The sequence below is a fragment of the Mesocricetus auratus genome, unplaced genomic scaffold, assembly GCF_017639785.1.
Source record: "Mesocricetus auratus isolate SY011 unplaced genomic scaffold, BCM_Maur_2.0 Super-Scaffold_100004, whole genome shotgun sequence".
NCBI lineage: Eukaryota > Metazoa > Chordata > Mammalia > Rodentia > Cricetidae > Mesocricetus > Mesocricetus auratus.
In genome coordinates, this window is record NW_024429189.1 from 96,445,693 (window position 1) to 96,466,746 (window position 21,054).

The 21,054-nt window shown below is 42.0% G+C and overlaps 1 long non-coding RNA gene across 2 annotated transcripts; it reads left to right on the forward strand.

Annotated features, from left to right (window-relative positions):
• Positions 1–913: 913 nt before the first annotated feature.
• LOC121140520 lies at positions 914–20,883 on the forward strand. Of its 2 annotated transcripts, XR_005877407.1 has the most exons (6): positions 914–2,047; positions 9,456–9,566; positions 13,590–13,669; positions 15,364–15,724; positions 19,395–19,857; positions 20,555–20,883. It is a non-coding gene; the product is annotated as an uncharacterized LOC121140520 (long non-coding RNA). The 2 variants fall into 2 exon arrangements; XR_005877408.1 differs by lacking the exons at positions 914–2,047; positions 9,456–9,566 and adding an exon at positions 11,315–12,748.
• Positions 20,884–21,054: the final 171 nt, after the last annotated feature.

The window sequence follows — 21,054 nt, forward strand, 5'->3', positions numbered from 1 at the left end:
GAATGAATTTTTCTAGACACATCTACGTACATGGGGTTTGTTTTACTTTCTTGTTTTGTAAACAGTGTTGCTGTGGAGCTAAGGGTGATCTCAGGCACATAATCCTGCCTCAGCCTCTTTAATACTACCATTGCAGACATTATAGGCACCAGGACCTGTTAAACATGCAGTTTGGTGTGGACATGTTTCAAGTGCAATTGTAATACCATATTTTGTTTTGTTTGAAATTGCCAGGGTCTTCCCATGTGACTTCCACTCTGTCAGCGAATTAGAGTTTCAGGTGTTAGAAATGGGTCTAGGGTCACAAGAAAATGACCACATAATCCAAACATTTAGGCAAGGCAAAAGCTTTACTTCTGCAGAGAGTTCATAGCCATGCCAGATCAAGCAGGCCGGCAAGCACAGCCAGTAGAGACCTGGTGGGTTTTGATTCCTAAAAAAATGGGTCCTGTGCTCCATCCTGAGTGGTCCAAGCTCAGCTTTGCATTCTTACAAGGCTGATGACAAGCAACTGATAAGCATAATGCAGTCTGGAGCACCTCCTGCAGTCTGGAGCACCTTAGTAGTCTTGAGCACCTCCTGCAGTCTTGAGCATGTATATTTTGATTTCAAGAAGTGTTGACGCTGGAGGGATTTGAATTTCTTCCAAATGACTTCTCTACAGTTTTTGTTTTGTTTTGTTTTGAGACAGGCCTGGAACTCATTTCATGACCAGGCTGGCCTCAAACTCACAAAGATCCCTCTGCCTCCCAAGTGCTGGGATTAAAGACGTGGTAGTACCACGTCTGGGTACAATTTTTTAAAGTGAACTTTTTGTCTTATTTAACCCTTTGATAGAAAATACAATGCATCTCTTTTACCTTTCCAATGCAGAGAGTGTGGTGTTATCAGTGTTTCATATTTTGCCTTTCTGGGAAATGTGTTGAGTTTGTCTCATTTCATTAGGAAAACAAAAGCTTTCTCAAAACTCACTATAAAACTCAACCCAGTCATCTACTGCATGAACAAAGCTATATTATACAACTGTTCCATGACAAAAAGGAGCCTAGACTATCAGGTCTATATTTAGGCTTATAATCTTTTTGGTAGAGGCCAGGTAGAAGTCCTGGTTGCGTTTCTGATGTTGTGATGGAATATCCCGAGAAAAGCAGCATCCAGGAAGCAGGGTTTCCATGACATAGAGTTCCAGGTTATCATCTGTTCTCTCTGTTGCTGTCATAAACACCATGACTAAGAGCAATGGTGGGAAGGTTTATTTAGCTCACACTTCCCCATGAGGCTCCTTAGAGAAGGCACTCAAGCAGGGGCGGGAAGTAGGAACTGAAGCGAGACTACGGGGGAGTGCAGTTTACTGGCTTGTTGTCTGGCTCATATCCATCTATTTTTCTTGTACAGCCCAGCCCACCTTCCTGAAGATGCCAACACCCACAGTGGGCCGTGCCCTGCTACATAAATTAGCAATAAAGACATGCCCACAGGCCAGTCTAGTGGAAGTAGATACTCTTTCAGATAACTGTGGCTCTGTCAAGTTGACAGCAGAAGCTAACCAGGAGACCCCATCCTTTGCCAACTGACACAAAAATATGCCTCACATTGCTACGGTAAAATACAATACAGCTTTGGAAGTTTCACGGTCTTTTAAAACGCCCATGTCTGTTTAAAAATTCAGTCTCTTAGCTGTGGGCTCTTCTGAAATACAAACTGGAGTTTCATGCTTTTTTATTCCAAAAGTAAAGGATTTGGGCATAGGAATTATCAGATTAAAGCAAAGGTCTGATCCAGTGTAGCCCAGAGTCCCCCATGTGATCCTCATGATCACGCTTGGGTGCAGCCCAGAGTCCCCCATGTGACCCTCATGATCACGCTTGGGTGGCTGGGCTCCACTTCTCCAGTCTGCCATGGCAGCACACAAAGCTTGTCGTGCAGGCTCGGGCCAGCTCTGCCCTGACAGCTGCCCCTGTCTTTGGTGGGCATCCCGCAGGACTAGAATCTTCAGGGTGTACCTTCATAATGGCCTCTCTCTGGGGACTCTGACTGCCACACCGTGGTAAGGCTAAGCTTCTCTCTGTGACCCTTCAATCCTGCAGCTTCCTCGCTGCCAAAGGCAGTCTCTTGTGGTAGACTTACACATTGCCAGACTCAGCTAGCAGCTTGTGGTGTAGCTTTGCCCCCCGACCCCCCAGACCACAGCTTCTGTGTGTGAACTGACTCTGAGGAAATACTTTCCAGATTTTTCCTCAATGACTCTGGTCTCTTGTTACTCACAGCTGATTTCTGTCCTCTAACTAAGCAGCAACACATCTCGGTGAGGCACAGAAGGCTTCACAGATTGCGCAGGTTCTTAAGGGAAAATGTCACACAAACAGCCGAATAGTCTTTGCTTCCCTCGGAAAATTTACAAACCATACTCCATTGCCTGCATTTCTTTCAACATTCTTATCTTACAAGCTCCCACACAACATTAAGCTCTTGGAACTCAATAGTGTTTACCAACCCCAAACACTTCCGTAATCACTCCCCAAATGCCATGGTTAGGGCTGTCACAGCAATAGCCTACCCCACTTAGCTGCCAATTTCTGTTATAGTTAGCTTTCTGCTGTTGTGATAAATAGCATGATCCAAAGCAACTTGTGAGAGGAAAAGATTTATCGACCGTAAATTTTCAAATCTCCGTCTATCATTGAGAGAAATGGTAGGAAGGCAGAAACTCCAGCAGGGCCCATGGAGGAGTGATGCTTACTGGCTTGTGGGAACAACATTATCTTCACATACATAGTACACAACAGAGTACCTCTGTTCAAATTTCTTGTATATGTCGTATCGGTATATGTATATATCTCTGTTGGTATGATAGGATACTATGACCAGGGAACTTAAAGCAAGAAGAGTTTATTTGAGCTTACGGTTCTAGAAGCCTGGAGTTCATAATAGAAAGGCAGGGCAGCAGGCAGCTGACCGTGCCAGTGGGGACAGTCAACATAGACTGAGGACACCTAGGAGAAAATGAAGGACAGAAACGGACGATAAGACAGGATTCTGAGCAAGTCGACAACCTTTATTCATCCCAAAGGGATTTACATAGGGGAAGTGAGGAGGGGAAGGAATAGGGGTGTTAGCTGCAGCTGCGATGAGCCTGGCAGAGCAGAGGTCAGTGGGAGGGGTAGGCCATCCTGTGTCACCTCATAACCTAACTGCAGGTTCTAACTTTATCTTTCACAATCTACCCTCTATTGCTCAAGCCTACGCCTAGTAACTTGGTAATTTACACTAGGTGGGTAAGCTGCAAGTCTTTTTTCTCAGAACTTGCTTCCTATCTTAAGAGGCAGGATTTCTGCAGTGTGGCCTGGAGTCACATCTTCTCTATGAGGAGGACGTGATAATGCTGTGGCTGGATTATGGCAGAGGTCCCTGACAGGCAGCCAGAGCAGCAAACTAAGAGAAACATCTTCAAACTGCAGAAACAGCAAATTGGGGTAGGATGTGACTACAAACTCTCAAAACCCACCAGTGCCCAGTGAGCTATTTCCTTCAGAAAGACTCCGCCTTCTAACGGTTCCATAACCTCCTCAAACAGTGCCACTAGCTGGGGACCAAGTGATCAAATACCCAAGCCTTTGGGGGAGCATTCTCATTCAAACCCCAGCACTTACAAAGTAGAGGATTTCCATACAAACAAAGTATTGATTATTCAATGGTGTGAATTTTAAATAATTGTCTTTAAAATGTTTTTATTATTAAATTATTCATTTACTTGGGAGTTTACATGTGGCCCATGCTCTTGTGTTGTGGGTTAATCTTTTTGTACACTGGGAGGATGTGTCTCTGCTCAGGCACCTTCTAAATGGTTCAATAAATAGCTGAATGGCCAATAGCTAAGCAGGAGAGGATAGAGTTCCAAGAAGAGACAGGAACTCTGGGAAGAAGAGAGGTGGGATTCACCAGCAGGAGACAGAGAAGTCAGACATACAGAGTGGAGGAGAGGTAATGAGCCATGTGTCAGAAAGTAGATTGATGTAAGCAGATTAAGTTATAAGAGCTAGTTAGAAACAAGCCTAAGCTAAGGTCAAGATTTTGTGATGAATAAGAAGTCTCTGTGTCATTATTTGAGAGCTGGCAGGAAAGTTCAACTACACTTGTGGACATCAGAAGACAACTTGAGGGAATAAGTTTTCTCCTTTTGCCATATAGGCCTTAGAGACTGAACTTGGGTGGTCAGGGTTGGCAATGAGTGCCTTTCCTCCCTGAGTCATGCCATTAGCCTTTTGTTTTGCTTTGTTTTGTTTTTTGAGGCAAGATCTCTAGTATCTCAGACTGCCCTTGGGCTTGCTGTATAACCAAAGGAAATTCTCATCTAGTCTGTGAGCACAGAAGAAGTTGGCATCTTCCAATATCTTCGATTTCTTTGTTTCCTTAATGGAATTATTGTAGAGGCCCTTCACTTTCTTGGTTGGGGATAGTCTAAGGGTCTTTTTCAGTTCATTGTTGCTGTTGTTGCTTTGTTCTTTTCTTTTAAACTATTTTGAATGGGATCCCCCCACCACCAGTTTCTTTCTCAGTAGGCTTGATTTTTGTCTCTTCTTATTTTTATGAAAGTGTTTAGCAAAAATTTTCTGGTGGAGTCCTTAGGACTTTTAAAATTATAGGAGCATGTCATTTACAAATAGGGATAATTTGACTTTTTTTAAAATACTTTATATCCGGGTTTTGTTGGAGGGTCGAGACATTTCATCATTACATCAATGTCATTGATTGTAATGGATCTGTCTAAGTTGTTTATAGGTAGGTTGAATGTGTCTGGGAATTGATTAATCTAGACTTTTCAGTTTTCAAATTATTCCCCACGGATTCTGTTAATTTCATTGAAATCTCTATTTTATTAATTGGGATCTTCTCTCTCATTCTTTTGGTTAGTTAACTAGGTGTTTGTTAATCTTATGTGTTTTTTCAAAGAAAAATCTCTATTGGATCAATTTTATATATTTTGCTTTAGTTTCTATTCTATGGATTTCTACTGTGTTATTTTATTATTGCTTGTCATCTGTTACATCTGTGTTTTCATTGTTCTTAGTTTTTCTAGAACCTAGAGGTACATTATTGGGTTGAGATCTCTCTGATTTCTTTTTAACGTTGGTGCTCATGGCTGTAGCCTTCCTTTTGGAACTATCTTAGCTGTATTCCAAGAGTTCTGGCAGATCATGCTGTCAGTTTCATTTGATTATTGGAACCTTAAATTTTCATGTCTGATTTCATCAACAAGCTACTGTTCATTCAGGAATACGTTGTTAATGGTTCCATGGGTAAGAACACTGGCTGATCATCTAGAGTTTCTTGGTTCAGTTCCCAGCAACCACATGACAGCTTACACTATCTGTACCTCAAGTTAGAAGGGATCTGAAGCTGTCTTGTGGCTTCCTGAGGAGCCAGGAGCACATGTATTTCACAGACATACATGTAGACAAAACATCCATTTTTAAAAGAGCATATTGTTCCGTTTCCATGTATCTTACAGTTTCTGTGACTTTTCTTGCTTTTGATTCCTATTTTCATTGCACCATGATCTTAGAAGATATAAGAGATTGTTGTTTCAGTTTTATAAGATTTGGAAAGACTGTTAGGAACATAAGTGAAACCATTTTGTGTGACTTAGAATATTCTAGCGCCTGTGAGATGGGAGCTTGCCACCTGGCAGCTCTGAGTGGATCTAGGCTCCATGGTTAGCTCTTGATAAACATAAGAGAATGATTCAATCAGGAGGCAGCTCAGATGTGAGCCAAGACAGTCTTTAACATACTAATGAACTAACCCTATGATGACATTGATATGTTAGTGAACCAGCCCTAAGATGTAAACCCTGATAGCATGAAGCTGCTGCTAAACAGAATGATACATATGTTGGAACTTAAGAAGTAGCACCTAGATTCACACTGCCATGCTCCTGACACATGGCATCTCACGCCTCTGCCTTGACACCCATGTGCACTTCTGTTACTTAGCACTTCTGTTACACTTGACTCCCTGTCAACCCTGCACAGTGTCATTCTCCTGGACTAAAGGACTTCACAGAGGATGTGGGTTGAACCTGCTACCAGAACATCCTCACTGCAGATTTATCCAGGAGAATCCTGCATCGGCCAACTGTTAGCTGTTTGGTGAATGCCTGTTTAACCTTTATAATGGCATGGCATTCTTAGAAATGTTTGTATGAACAAGAAGGATATTCAAAGGACAAATCCCATGTGAACACCTTAGCTGCTCAGCACCTCACAGCCCACTGTTTATGCTCTGTGCAGTGGCCTAGAACATGACCCATTTTAGAGACGGTTTCATGGGCTGCTGATGTTATGTGGTCCCTGAGAAAAGCCCACCAAGAGGCCTGAATAAGTCAAATTATACAGAGCCTTTAGTCTTTGCCTTGGGGCCACCTAGGCAGGGTTATAGGGAGCAGCTCCAACCTCCAATTTGTTTGAGTTTTTAAAAACAAAACTCAAAATGGTGTGATGTATACAGAGAGTGGTAGCTGTGACTTCTGCAGGAAGCAAGCAAGTGTTTACAAAAGTAGAAAGATCATAGTTAATTCCCATAACCTTCAGTTCAAGGAACACATTGTATAGGATTTTATGGCTGGCCTACGTGACCAGTGAATTTTAAGGCTTATCTTTGTGACCAGTAAATTTATGACTGTCTCACATGATGACAGACCAGTTTACTCAAGATAATTTTAGCACTTAAAGTATTTTAAGAATACTTTCGCGAGATGGTATGACTATAGTTCAATAGCCCATGACACTGAAAAAAAGTTTGTTCTGTTTCTGTAGATGTAATGTAATATCCATTTGATTTATGGTGTAATTTAAGTCTTAGATTTCTTGGTTGACTTTTGGTTTAGATGGCCTATCTAGAGATGAGAATGGGTATTGAAATCATCCACTATTATTGTACCAGGACCATCTGACAGCCAATGTCTGTTAGTGTTTGGTGTATAAAACTGAAAGTCCCAGAATTTAATACACATGTATTTACAATTGTCATTTCTTCTCTGTGGGCTGTTCCTTTATTAGTATGTAGCAGCCATCTTTATCTCTTCTGAGTAGTTTCAGTTTGAGGACAACTCTATCAGTTATCAAAACAGCTGTATCGGTTTTTTTTTTAAGTTTTCCTTCATTTGATCAATTGGCTCTCAGTCCATGAATGGCTTTAACACTGGAATGTGTTTCTTAGATATAAAAGATAGCTTAATCTAGTCTTTAAATTCTGCTACTCATTCTGCATTTCTTTATTTGTTAGTTGAAGTTATTTGAGGTAAGCATTGGAATATTTAACATGACTTCTAATTTCATTGGTTGTCCTCTGGTTAATTAGATGGCATTGGGGATTTGCTGATTTACTGAGTTAGACACAATGGATTCCTTACCAGCACACCTTTGTTAAGTTGTTTATTACCAACTTGACACAAACTAATACATTAGTGTAAACAATACCTTTTGTCCTGACTGTCTGGTCTCAAATAAACACACAAAAACTTATATTAATTACAAAATGCTCGGCCAATAGCTCAGGCTTGTTACTAGCTAACTCTTACATTTAAATTAACCCATAATTCTTGTCTATGTTTAGCCACATGGCTTGGTACCTTTCCTCAGTACAGCATTCTCATCTTGCTTCTCTGCATTTGTTGGCGACTCTTGACTCCACCTCTCTGCTTCCCAGCATTTTCCTAGTCTGGCTATCCTGCCTAACTTTGTTCTGTTCAAACCAATTTGTTATTATTGAATGACAAATCTTCACATTGTACAAAGGACCTGAGAAGAGGGACCCTCTATTGAAGAGTTGTCATGAGACTGGCCTCTGAGCATGTCTGTGGGACATTTTCTTGATTGATGATTGGCGTGGAAAGGTCTGACTCACCATGGGTGGTGCTACCCCTGGGCTGGTGGTCCTGGGCGGGGTATATAAGGAAGCAGACTGAGGGCGCCATGAGGAACAAGCAGTAAGCAGTGCTTCCTGTGGTCTCTGCATCTGCTCCTGTTCCAGGTTCCTGTCCTTAGCTCCTGCCCTGGCTTCCCTCAGTGATGAACTTCATTTGTAAGGCACAATAAACCCTTTCCTCCCCAACTTGCCTTCGGTCATGGCATTTTATCATAACAATAGAAACCCTACTTATGCATCTAAGTTATACCTCCAGAACCCTGGTGGGAGGAGAAAACTGATTCCCAAAAGTTACCTCCTGACATCCACACATACGCCATGGCCAATGCAATGTGCACCCCACTCCATGCATGTACATGTACACATAAAATAAATAAATGTAAAAATAACAGTGGTCACACCTTACCACACTATCATGTTTCTATTCATATTTTCTGTAACCTTTCTCTGTTATTCTCTCATTTAATTTTGAAAATGTCACCTTCTCCCAGTCTGCTGAAGAGCTACAAGTCTTGGTCTGCATTACTGTCACAGGCTTTACCTTGCTGCTGTTCTTAGTCATCAAGAGAAAATACATTGAAAATAGGCTCAGAATGAAACTTGAGAGCAATTTTATTGAATTTTGAGAGGATAGACACAGCAATGTAGGCAAACTGGAGATCTTAGGTCTGGATGACAGGGGGATCTGGATCAGAGGAAGAGAGAGGGTCACGTTTTCCAAATGAGGTCAGAAAGCCAGGCAGGCTGAGCAGTAGAGGTCTATCAGCATCTGTGTATGTGTGGGCCAGTGGGGACTTCAAAGAGAGAAGTGAGAATACCCAGAATGTCAGGATTTGGCCACTATCCAGAAATAAATAGGAGATTAAAAAAGAAGAAGAAAACGAAAAAGTTATAATTTGGGAGAACTCCAAAAGCTCACAAGGGCAGACTTGGCAGTGAGGTGTATGCAGCTGTCACTGAGAGAGGGAGGGGCATCTGGCATGGGCACTTAAATTATTCTTCTCCTTCTCATTGTTTTCAAGTGTATCATGGTATCTTGAAGATTCTGGAGCCAGCAGGTTTCGGGGGGGGGGTATTTTCCTATCCAGGTGATTGACAGCCCCATTTTGACTTTTGACTGACATTTAACAGAAGGGTCAGTAGTTTGCCTTTGTAAATCTTATAATGTCTTGACCCACCTAGGGCCAAAGGAGAATTAGATTCCACTCTTCTGACCAAAAGTCATATAACAGAGCATAGTCAAGAGAATTAAAAATCACAGTAAATAATACATCCCTGAAATAGTCATAGTTTGCAGAGAGGAAGTATTCTTCCCATAACAGGCTTCAACAAAACCCTGCTGCCGACAGCTTCCCACATTTCATGTGTTCTTTTCAAATTCTCAGAAGTTCCACTTGTGGTATGGTCCCCTCTCTTTAAATTAGTAAGTTCCCAGGAACACAGGAGATGGGATCTAAAGCTGATTATGCTGGCCTGGTCCATCCTCAATGTCTTCGAAGTCTACTAATGTCTGACTACTCACCTAACAGGCTGCAGTAACAAAGAGGAGACAGACACCCTGGAGCCAGTCAAGATGGCAGCCCCTGAATGCAGACTTTGAGCACCTCAGAAAATTGCTGTGGTGGTGGATAGTAAAATGTGTAAGTTAAATCCAAATAAGATTATCCTGTCTTCTATTTAGAGAAAAATAGAATGTGGGGAAAACAGAAGAACTGGAAAAAAAACTATAGTGCTAGAAATAATATTACATGTGTTTCTAAGGCAAAAGCTCAGACTCCAGGGGTCTTGTCAGATTAGGCCAGACCACCAACCTAATATATCAATTAAAGAGCTGAGTAATGTTGGAAAGCAGAAAATAGAGAATTCGCTGTGGCTACATTAGGAGGAAGAACAGATAAAGGAGCTCAAGGACTCCAGATCTGTCTTTGGGATTTAAGTTTAAATAGAATACGGGAGGCCTAGTTTGAGGTGAGATGCTGCCCATCAGAACATCGTTGTCCCAATTCTGGTTAGTTCTTGAGATGTTTAGTCTGCTATAACTAAGAGCACAGCCTCCCTCATGGACAGTAGTCCTTATTGTGACTGATGTGCAGGGGGGGGTCTGTCCTGAAAGGTTCTGATCCTGGAACACCAGGTGTCTCTAGAGAAATTAAGGACACTAACTCATCTCTTAGCCTTTGACACAAATTACATATGCAGGTAAAGGTGGGCATGTCGGGTTTTTATTTTTATCTTGCCCTTATTTTGTGGCCCGGTGGTGGTTTGAATAGAATGGCCCTATAGACTCACATATTTAAATGCTTGGTCTCCAGTTAGTGAAACTGTTTGGGAAGGATTGGGAGGCATGGCCTTCTTGGAGGAGGTGTGTCACTGGAGGGTGGGCTTTGAGGTTTCAAAAGCCTGCCCATTCCCAGGTAGCCCCCTTTCTACCTGTTGGTTGTTGTCTCAACACATAACTCTCAGTTACTGCTCCAGCACAAAGCCTGCCTGCCTGCTGCCATGCTCCTAGCCATGATGGTCATGGTCTCACAATCTGAAATTGTAAGCAAGTCCCCATTAACCTCTCGTTCTTGTAAGTTGCTTTGGTGGTGGTGTCTCTTCATAGCAATAGAAAAGTAAGGCCCAAGTGAGGAGTCAATGCTTTTCAGTAAAAGCAGCCTCTAAGCACCTGTTGAAATAGTCCCTGTTAATAGTATATTCTAACTTTTGTTAACTGTACGTGTGGATATCATGAGAATTATTGGGACATAGGTGAAAGCTGCGTTCTTGTACGTGTGACTATCACAAGAATTATTGGGACATGAGTGACATCTGTGTTCTTGTAAGAGTGAATATCACAAGAATTATTGGGACGTAGGTGAAAGCTGTATTCTTATATGTGTGAATATCATGAAAATTATTGGGATGTAGGTGAAAGCTGCATTCTTGTATGTGTGAATATCATGAGAATTATTGGGATGTAGGTGAAAGCTGTGTTCTTGATTCTTCTTTCCTCCTGACCTAGCATCAGTCACAGCGCACTGTTAACCGAAAAAGTTGCTTTTTCTTCTCACTGCCCTTCAGTTTGACATAGCATGCTAGATACTTTTGGCGGAGCAAACATTGGAGAAAAAATAATATATTAGACTGGGACATGGGGAAATGATCTTTAAGGCCTCTTCCTACCTTAAGGACCCATTGTGATATGCACGTGAAGTTTCTGTGTTGATTCTGAAGTGTAGCCCGTGTTCTGCTTGTCCACACTTAGTGGCAGGGATGTGGTGACTTCCTCTGCAGTCGTTTTCTCAAGGACTGCAGTCCCTAACTGTAATGGCAGGGTTCCTTCCTTTTAGCACTGTATTTTTACTTCTTGAGATGTTTGTGTCAGACACACACACACACACACACACACACACACACACACACACACACGCACACACACACTTAGAATCACTGTTCCCCTGGTGAACTGCTTATTTTATCATTAGGAAATGTTTCTCTACTAGTTTTTAATATGTTAGAACTTACGTCTGCTATCTCTTTCTTTTAGTTTTCACTTCTCTCTTTATTCTGCTGCCTTGCTGTGCATATTTTTTAAAAACACTACTTTGATAAAGACCATAACTAAAAGCAACTCAGAGAGGAAACAATTTATTTCATCTTACATTTCCAGCCAACCAGAACACACAACTTGCTTTATTTATAGTATTCTTGAATGTATGTTGTTGTATAATTCTCTTAATGGTGTGTGTGTGTGTGTGTGTGTGTGTGTGTGTGTGTGTGTGTGTGTGTGTGTGTGTGTGTGTTTACAACAAAGGTATTTCTTCAGTGTGGCCACACTGTGAAGAGGAACAAAGAGACTCATTGCCTGCCTCTATCCCAAATCCACTTTCAGGGTCTTAACATGAGGCTTAAGCTGAAATAAAAAGCAAGAGATATGCATGGCTAAGCATCCCTGTCAAGGTGTGGTCCTGCTCACCATCATTGTCTGGAGATGCAGTCTCTCCTGTAAGGTGATCTGACAAGTTGACAGAACTACATGCAATCTCCTTGCAGGAAACAAACTGCCCTTCTGACAGGCTGTCTGCTCCCAGACTTTTCCATCTCTGAGCATGAGATTCTTGGGAAATTCCAATCTGTTGAAGCACTTTGCATAGGTGGTGTGATAGCTACAGAGAAGGGCGTGAGCATCTCTTTAGCATCGTCCTCTTTCCTGCTGAGACTATTGCATTTCCCCACACTGTTTTCACACCTCATCCTTGAGGTGCACGTGTCTTAAGCACATATCATAAACAGAATATAAGCTGGAAACTAAGTTAGAAGACATTCAGTTATCCCACACATAAGAACCATTTCTCCATAACCTCTTTGGAAGGGTTGTCACAAGTGACTCCATTTTTGTTGTTTGCTTTGAAACCGTCTCACTATGAAACCCAGGCCCATCTCAAACTTACAGTCCTCCTACTTCAGCTTCCCAAATTCTGGTTTTTAGGCATGTGCTACCATGCTCAGCATGACTCCACTTTTATTTTGATAATTTATTCCTTGTTTCTGAACAATATAATCTGATGATATTGACGATTAACCATCTGGTGGTTTGATTTCAGTTATTTTTCATCATTGGTGTTCTTTCCAGAGAATGATCCAAAATAGCTGTACTTTTAGATTTGAGTGGAGTGAGTTTCTTAAGCATGAAGCAAACAAAAATAAAACGAAAAAGCCCCAGCAAGTTACAGATAGATGGCAAAACATCATCAAATTAGATGCCTACAGCATCCATCAGAAATGACTGAGGAAGCCCTGTGAGGCAGCCAGCTCAAGTTCACAAGGAGGTGGACTTCAGGTATGACACAGCATCCCCCCCCCCGCCTTCCTCCAGAATACGCATTCAAGTAAAAGAGCACCTAACAAGCAACAGACAGACAGAGTACATCACCCAGTGGGATGCTTACGACACCTGGCAGAAATGATTAGAAAAGCCCTGCTGAAATGATTCAGTTCCTGATTGAGAGATATGGCGGTGTGAATGAGAGTGACCCCCAAGGCTCATATGCTTGAACTCTTGGTCCCCAGTCAGTGGAACTGTTTGGGAAGGATTCAAGGGTAGCCTTGTTGGAGGAGGTGTGCCATTAGGGGCGGGCTTTGAGGTGCAAAAGTCCACACATTCCCAGTTAGCTCTCTCTGCTTCATGGTTGTATATTAGAGTATAATCTCTCAGCTACTGCTCCAGTACCAGCTTGCCTGCCTGCTGCTATGCTCCCTGTCCCCACCATGATGGTCTTGAACTTTAACCCTCTGATAAACCCTTTATTCAATAAGTTGCCTTGGTCATGGTGTCTTATCACAGTAATTGAAAAGTAATTTAAGACAGAGGTTGGTACCAGGGAGTGGAGGTGTTTCTGTATCAGACTTGATGATGCTGTTTGGGGCAGGGGGACATCTGGAAGCCTTTGGTACATTGGGCTAGAAATGTAGTTAAATACTATAAACAGAGTCTAATGGGCCATCCTAATAGGACCTTAGAAGACAGTAATGCTGAGAGCTATATGGATTGTGGAAGAACAACTAGAGAGGTTTCAGATGGGACAATATTAGTAGCTGAACTGTTAGGGTCCATGTAATATTTTTAGAAATATGTTCTGTCTAGCCACGAGTTCTAAGAGCTCAGAACTATTGTCTTTTAGATATCAGCTGACTACCTCTGGATTCCTGGCCTTGGTGGGGAATGACTCCTATATCTGCAGAACAAAAGTCTTGAGCCAGGGTGAGTCTACACCCACCTGAGGGCTAGTGAGATGTGCTGGTGTTGGATGCCTGAGGGCTTGGGTACTTACTACTTAGGAGTGTCTCTAGGATTAAAAGGAATATTTCCTATCAGCCCTTTATACATGATAATAAATGTCTTCTGCCATTGCCCCCGCCTTTGGATGGTTACTTAAGATGATGGAGCAATAAACCAGGCCATTCAATATTGACTGGGAGCCTTCCTGATATGACCAGATGTGTTTGTCTCATCCTTAATGCCTTTGGGTAGTTAGCCTGTCCTGCGTCCACATTCCTCCACTCAGGGTCGGACCTGGGGCTGTTAGACTGGTTCTGATCACAACCCCAAAGACATCAGTCCTGAATAGATGGCCCCTGCAGCATACTGAACTAGGAACCATTTTTGTGGGTCAATAATATGGCTGCTTTCTGCCCTTGTCCTAAATTGAAGGGTATTGGATTAATATCCTTGGTGGAGGGAATTTCAAGAAAGTCTAAAATTGACTCTGCCACACTGTCATTAGTAATCCCTCTTATGCAGGCCTATAAGGAAAAGGATCAAGTATTTGAGGGGGGGCGGGTGTGAGGACAAGTACAAAATAGTTTAAAGGGAAACAAACACCAGGAAATTTAATTTTGGAACCAAGGCTTACACTGAAAGAGGCAAGAAGAGTAAAGAGAGGCCTGATCTTAAATGGAAAAAAGGAAAACATAACCTCAAGACAAGACTCCACCCAGCTAAGCTTCCAAATTTAAAAAGAAAGGCCTCAAAAATTTTCTGCTCCTGAAAAGCAACAACAAAGTAAAATTTCTGCATGGTTCCATCCCAAGCAGGCAGCCAAACCTTGAAGCTTCATCCACATGGCTGTGGCTTTAGAGTCATGGAGGATACACTAGTAAAGGCATTGTGGATTCTTCCTCTGAGGTTACAGAGAGCTGCTGAGGTCAGGAAATGTGTAGAATGGCAGTCCCTGAATGAACGCCCTATGAGACCATTAATGAAGCTGTGAAAGTAAAATCTGGGTTGCAGTGGAGATCCCAAGATGTTGGAGATGCCAGAGCTGTGAGACATCTGCTAGGAAGAGATGCAGACAGAGTGGAACAAGCCCAAGGGAGACAAGTGTGGCGTAGGCAGCAAAGTTGGAACCATCTAAGCTCTTTGACGTCAGACATAAAGCTACAGGAATTGGAGTTATGTCTGATGGATTTTTTTCTTTCTTTGGTCCAGTATGTCCCCACTGTGTTGCCATTCCTTCCTTTTTGGAATAGTAATATATAGTCTGTGCCTATACAAACATACAAGTTATAAGTATATAATTTGCTTTTTCCCCTTGGGGGATTGCAATTAAGAGACTGGATTTCCTTGAGTCTCAGAAGAGACTTTGGACTTTTAAACTGTGTTGAGTATGCAAAAGACTATGAAGACTTTTGAAGTTAACTAAATGCATTTTGCATTATGATAAGATATAGCCAAGAGCCTATGGAGGCCAGGGGGTGGGATGTGGTGGTTTGAATGATAGTGGTCCCATCTTTGAATACCTGGCCCCCACTTGGTGTAACTATTTGGGAAGGATTAGAAGAAGTGTTCCCTTGTTTGAGGAAGTGTATCTGAGGCTGAGCTTTGAGGTTTCAAAGACTTGTGTGATTCTCAGTGTTCTCTTTCTCTTTTTCTCTGTCTCTGCCTTCTGCTTGCAGATCAAGATGTGAGCTCTCAGCTGTTTCTGCTGCCATGCCTTTGCTCTGCTGTCATGGACTCTAACCTGAATCTGTAAGCCCAACATTTCTTTTATAAGTCACCTTGGTCATGGTATCTGATTTCAGCTATGGAAAAGAAATTTAGACAAGAGATTTCAGGAAGAACAGAGTTCTGGCTTCTTGCTGGCATCTTCTCCAGACAGAAACATTGGACTTATGCCACAAACTCTGCCAGTCCATGTGACCTGAGGACAACTCCCGTCCAGGGAGTAGCACCAGACCTGTACCAGTAACTCCACCCATCCTGGAGACCCATCTCTGCCACAAGGGCCGCATGTCTTACGCCTGACTTCTTCTCCAGGTAGGGAAACTCCCCACATCAGACAATAATCAGAACTGTAAACAGAGCACACAAAGAATATTAAAAGCTGTGGGAAAGAAAGAATGAGTATTATACAAAGGTAGGCCCCTCAGACAAAGAGCCAATTTTCAATGGATACTGTGAAAGACAAAAGGATTGGACTGAGTTATGAAAGATCACAGATACTATCCTAGACTACTGTACTCACCAAAACTATGAATCATTATCAAAGAAGAAAGGAAACATTTCCTTTACAAAAACAGATTAAAGGGATATGTAGCTACTAAGTATAATGTACAGAGGAAACTGGAAGGGATAGTTAGGTCTGAAGAGAGCGTACCCAAGGAACAAATAAACAACTCAAGATCACCAAATTAAAAATGTCTGGTAGAACACCACAAATAACAAGAATTAATATATACTATCCAATAGTAACTCTTAACATTAATGATCTCATCTCCTCAATGAAGAGACACAGGCTAACAGATTGGATCAGAAAACATGATTCATCTTTTTACTGCTGAAGACATCACTTTAGGGTATCCCAAGCATATGGAACTAAGAAAAAAAACAGGCATAGCTATTCCACTTTCTTGTAAAATAAATTTCAAACCAAGCCTGCTTTGTAGTCATTAAAGGAAAAAAAATCCACCAAACAAGATTTTACAATCTTAAACATATATACACCAAACTTAGAAGTACCCAATTTCATAAAAGAAGAGCACTTACATTTAATGCCACAGACCAGTGCCAACACAGTGATAGTGAGAGGTTTCAGTGTCCTAGTCTCATGAATAAACAGGTCATCTGGAAAAATCTAAAATAGAGAAATGGTGGAGTTAAGTAGCCATAAATCTAGTGGACCCAAGCACCGAAGAATACACATTCTTTTCAGCAGCCCATGAGGATTTCTCCAAATATAGACCACGCGTGAGAACACAAATAAGTCTCAACAAATACAGAGAACCTGATTCATAGCCGCATTCCATCTGACCACGTGAATTTAAGCTGGGTATCATCAACAAAAGAAAGGACAGAAAACACAATTTTATAAAAACTCAACAACACACTACTGAGCCAAATTGGGTGCAGGAATAAATCAAGAAGGATTTTTTTTTAATTCCTAGAATTCAATGAAAATGAAAATAACAAACGAAAACCCATGGGACATAATGAAGGCAGCCCTAAGTGGAACATTTACAGTTCTAACTGCCTACATCAAAAAAAAAAAAAAACTTGAGAGTGAAGAACCCGAAAAAGTAGACAAGATGAGATCATCAGTCAGGGCTGAAATTAATAAAACAGAAAGGAACAACCAACAAATACAAAAATTCAGTGAAACAAATAGTTGATTTGTCTTGAGTTCGTTGTTGTCAACTTAACCTACACTGGGAAGAGGAACTTTAGTTGAGAAAATGCCTCCACCATATTGCCTGTAGACAAGTCTATATGACATTTTCTTGATTATGATTGCTGTGAATCTTAAGCAGCTTCCCTCATGGCCTCTGCTTTAATTCCTGCTTCCAGGTTCCTACCTGAGTCCTGACTTGACTTCCTTCAGTGATGGAGTGTAACCAGAGAGTTGTAAAATGAGAGTTGCTTTGATCATGGTGTCTTATCACAGCAATTGAAACCTTAAGACACAGTTCTTTGACAAGATTAACAATACTGACAAACCTTTAACTAAATTGTCCTGACTGGTTTTATGTCTGTCGCCCTGCACAAAAATCAATTCCAAATTGATCAAGGATCTCAACATAAGACTGATGCCCTGACTCAGATACAGGAGAAAGTAGAAATACACTTGAACTCGTTGGCACAAGGCAGGACTTTCTGAACAGAATGCCAATAGCACCGGCATACAGACCAACCATAAATGGAACCTCACGAGATGAAAAGGGTTCTGTATAGCGAAGGACACTGTCACTCAAGTGAGGAGGAAGTCTACAGAATTGGAAAAAAAAACTGTGCCAAGTGTACAGATGAAGGGTTAATATCTAGAATATATAAAGAATAATCAAGAAAACAATCTAGTTTTAAAACGAGGGATGGAGCTACACAGAGATTTCTCAAAAGCTGAAATACAAATGGCCGGGAAACAGTTTTAGAAATGTTCAATACCCTAAACCATTAGGGAAATGCAGATTAAAACCATTTTCAGATTTATCTTACACCAGTCAGAATGGCTAAGATTAAAAACCAAATAGTGGCATGCATGTAGGGGAAGAGGGACATTTTTCACTTTATTCACTGCTAGTAGGAGTGCAAACTGGTCAGCCACTATGGAAATCAGTGTGCAGGTTCATCTAAAGGAAATCAGTGTGCAGGTTCATCTAAAGGAAATCAGTGTCCAGGTTCATCTAAAGGAAATCGGTATCCAAGTTCATCTAAAGGAAATCGGTGTACAGGTTCATCTAAAGCACTGAAAATAGAGGAAACACATGATTCAGCTATTAGGAATGCTCACCAAGACCCCAAACCCTACTATAGATACTCTTGCCAAGCCGTGTTCATTGCAGCTCTATTCACTATCGCCAGGCAACAGAAACAGCCTAGATGTCTTTCCACTGGTCAATAATGAAATGCGGCATGCTTACACAATGGAATATTACTCAGCTAGTAAGGAAAATTATGAAATTTACAGGTGTGGTGGTTTGAATGAGAATACTCCCCATAGACTCATGTATTTGAATGCTCATTGCCTGGTTGTTGTTCTTTTTGTTCTGAGAAAGGCTCTCACTTTGTACCCTAAGTGTTCTTGAAGTCATTAGGGCCAAACCCAGATCCTGGCCCCTGTAAAAAGCTAGGTCTTGAGGCCACCAGTCCTAGATAGGCCAATTAAAGAAACAAATCATAGTAAAATGCAGGAAAGGGAGACTGACCTAATATAGTCACCCTAAAGTGAGGAACCAAGAGGTTCACTGTGACCTCCCCTCCCCAGCCATTCTTCAGGTTCCCACATGAGGTTTGGGTTTAAATATAGGGAAGAGAATATGCACAACTCTGCATCCTTGGCCCAGCATTGTCTAGGCTACAGTGTCTCCTACAAAGTGATCAGACAAGTTACTGGAACAGTGAAATTTCTTCCTGAAGACAAATTCCTTCTCTAACTGGCATAGAGTTCAGTCTTTTCCTTTTCCTTTCCCCAGCACAAGATTCTTGTGGGGCATTTCATTTTCTTTTAGGTCATCCTTTCAATAGTTTGATAGACAGAGAAAGGATCATGTGTCACTTTCCAGTATCTTTTCTCCTACCAGGAAGGTTAAACACAGCGACCTGGAACTTCCTCTGGTAATTGATGTTGACTTCATACTTAATAGAAATCCTCCTGCATCATCCTCTTGATTTCTGGGGTTATAGACATTAATTTTTTTTATTTAAAAGCAAGGCTCTCAATCCATCCCTTGCTAGTATTTCCAGAGTCACCCAGTGGTACTGGAGAGGTTGATGTGATTAAATGAAGGGAGGAAATAGCCTATCCAGACTACATTCTGTTATTAGGCTGCCGGTCAATAATTCTGAACATATGCTTCCCAGATATAGGACATCATGATGTTGGCTCAATTTGAGCATCTCAGTGTCTACGTGGGGCCTACAGCTGAGTAAGACATGCCCACAATTGTTTTAACCTAAAAATCAAACACTGATAAAGTCTCTTCTCTCACCCCAGAAAACACCCTGGAGGGAACTGATGCCGTAATGCCAGTCACCCAAGAGCTATCGAATCACCTAAAATATCCTGGGCTCATCACTCCCCAGTCAATCTTTGGAAGCCAAGTGGAAAAACCTACAGGAGGAACCCAGTGGATAGATGCTCTTGTGAGCCTATTAGGGGTTCTGAAGGACTTTAATGTAGAATGATAAATAAAGACTCAGAGACTGGTACTAGAGTTCAAGCTTCAAGCTGAAGATCAGAAAAGGAAAGCAGCTGGCCACTAGGTCTTACCTCTAGCTCAGGCTGTAAGGCGATCCTGGCTCCACTCAACCTCGGACTGAAAGCCCAGATTGCTATGCTCTCCTCAACAAGGCTGGAGAATCCTGAGACTCCTATCTTCAGTGTGACTGGAGAAGGAATGCCAGCTCTGAGACCCTGTTCCTGCCTTAAATACCTCTCACGAGTCCTGGAATTAAAGGTGTGAGCTCTGTTACTCTTTCAGACTGATTCAATCTTGTGTAGGTCTGGGGTGGCCTTGAACTCAGAGATCCATCTGCCTTTGTCTCCTGAGTCCTGGGATAAAAGGTGTGTGCCACTACTGCCTGACCTCTATAGCTAGTGGCTGACTTTGTTTTCTGAGTCTTCGGGCAAGCTTTAATAAATCATAAAAAAATATATCACCATACTTTAACTCAGACATTTTAAAAGCTCCAGCTTCCCCTGCCTTAGATTTGTAATGCCAATACCACTTGCCTTTACTTCTCTCTCATATCTCTATCTAGGGACCAGTCGAAGTTTTTTCCCCTCCCTACATTTGGCTGTATTACAAATGGCACCACTAATATCATCTTAACATTCTCTAGATAGTCTCCTAGATGCACTGGAGGGGTACTACAACTGCCACACCCAGTAACTCCAACCTGCAGGAAGAAGCCAGATTTGGCCATTGCTCCAATTCCTTAAATGGTAATTTATAGCTTTACCTTTTCAGAGGCAGGAACAGGAGACAAAGATGGTTCAGAAAATTTAAGGCTGGGACCTTGAGTCATGTCCTTGGACATCAGCTGAAAATGCCCTTGGTCCTGTCCTAGATGTAGGACAGAAGTGCCAGGAATGTTTGTGGCTCTGATACCAAGTCTGATTCCTAAGTGACTTTAGGCTTGTCTTCACTGCAGGAAGGATGATGAGAGCAGGCATTAGAAGCTGGCCAGGAAGAGCAGGGACCCCCAAAGCGGCAAACCCAAGGATGTTGGAAGAGTCTGCATCTGTTCCCTCCTCCAGATGCGCACCTCTGCAAACCCTCCATGAGGATGAAACTGAGAGGAGGCACCCAGACACCTGGCTGAACAACTCATCTGCCTCTCATAAGTCATCCCAGTTTTGCCAGATGTCCTTTTTAAAATGACCCAGTGTCACAGTTCAAGCCTATTTCTTGGAGCCCTTCTTGCTATCTCCCTTTCTCTTTTAAGCTACCACTACATAATAAATTTCTCTCTAGAACTCACCCTTTGTGGTCTATTCATTTTTCTCTCCAAAGACAGCCCAGCAAGGTGTAGAGGAGCAAGCCTTCACTCCAGCACTGGGGAGGCAGAGGAAGGAGGATCCCTGTGAGTTCAAGACCATTCTGGTCTCTATAAAGAGTCCCAGGCTGGCCGTGGTTGTTATGGCGTCTTTA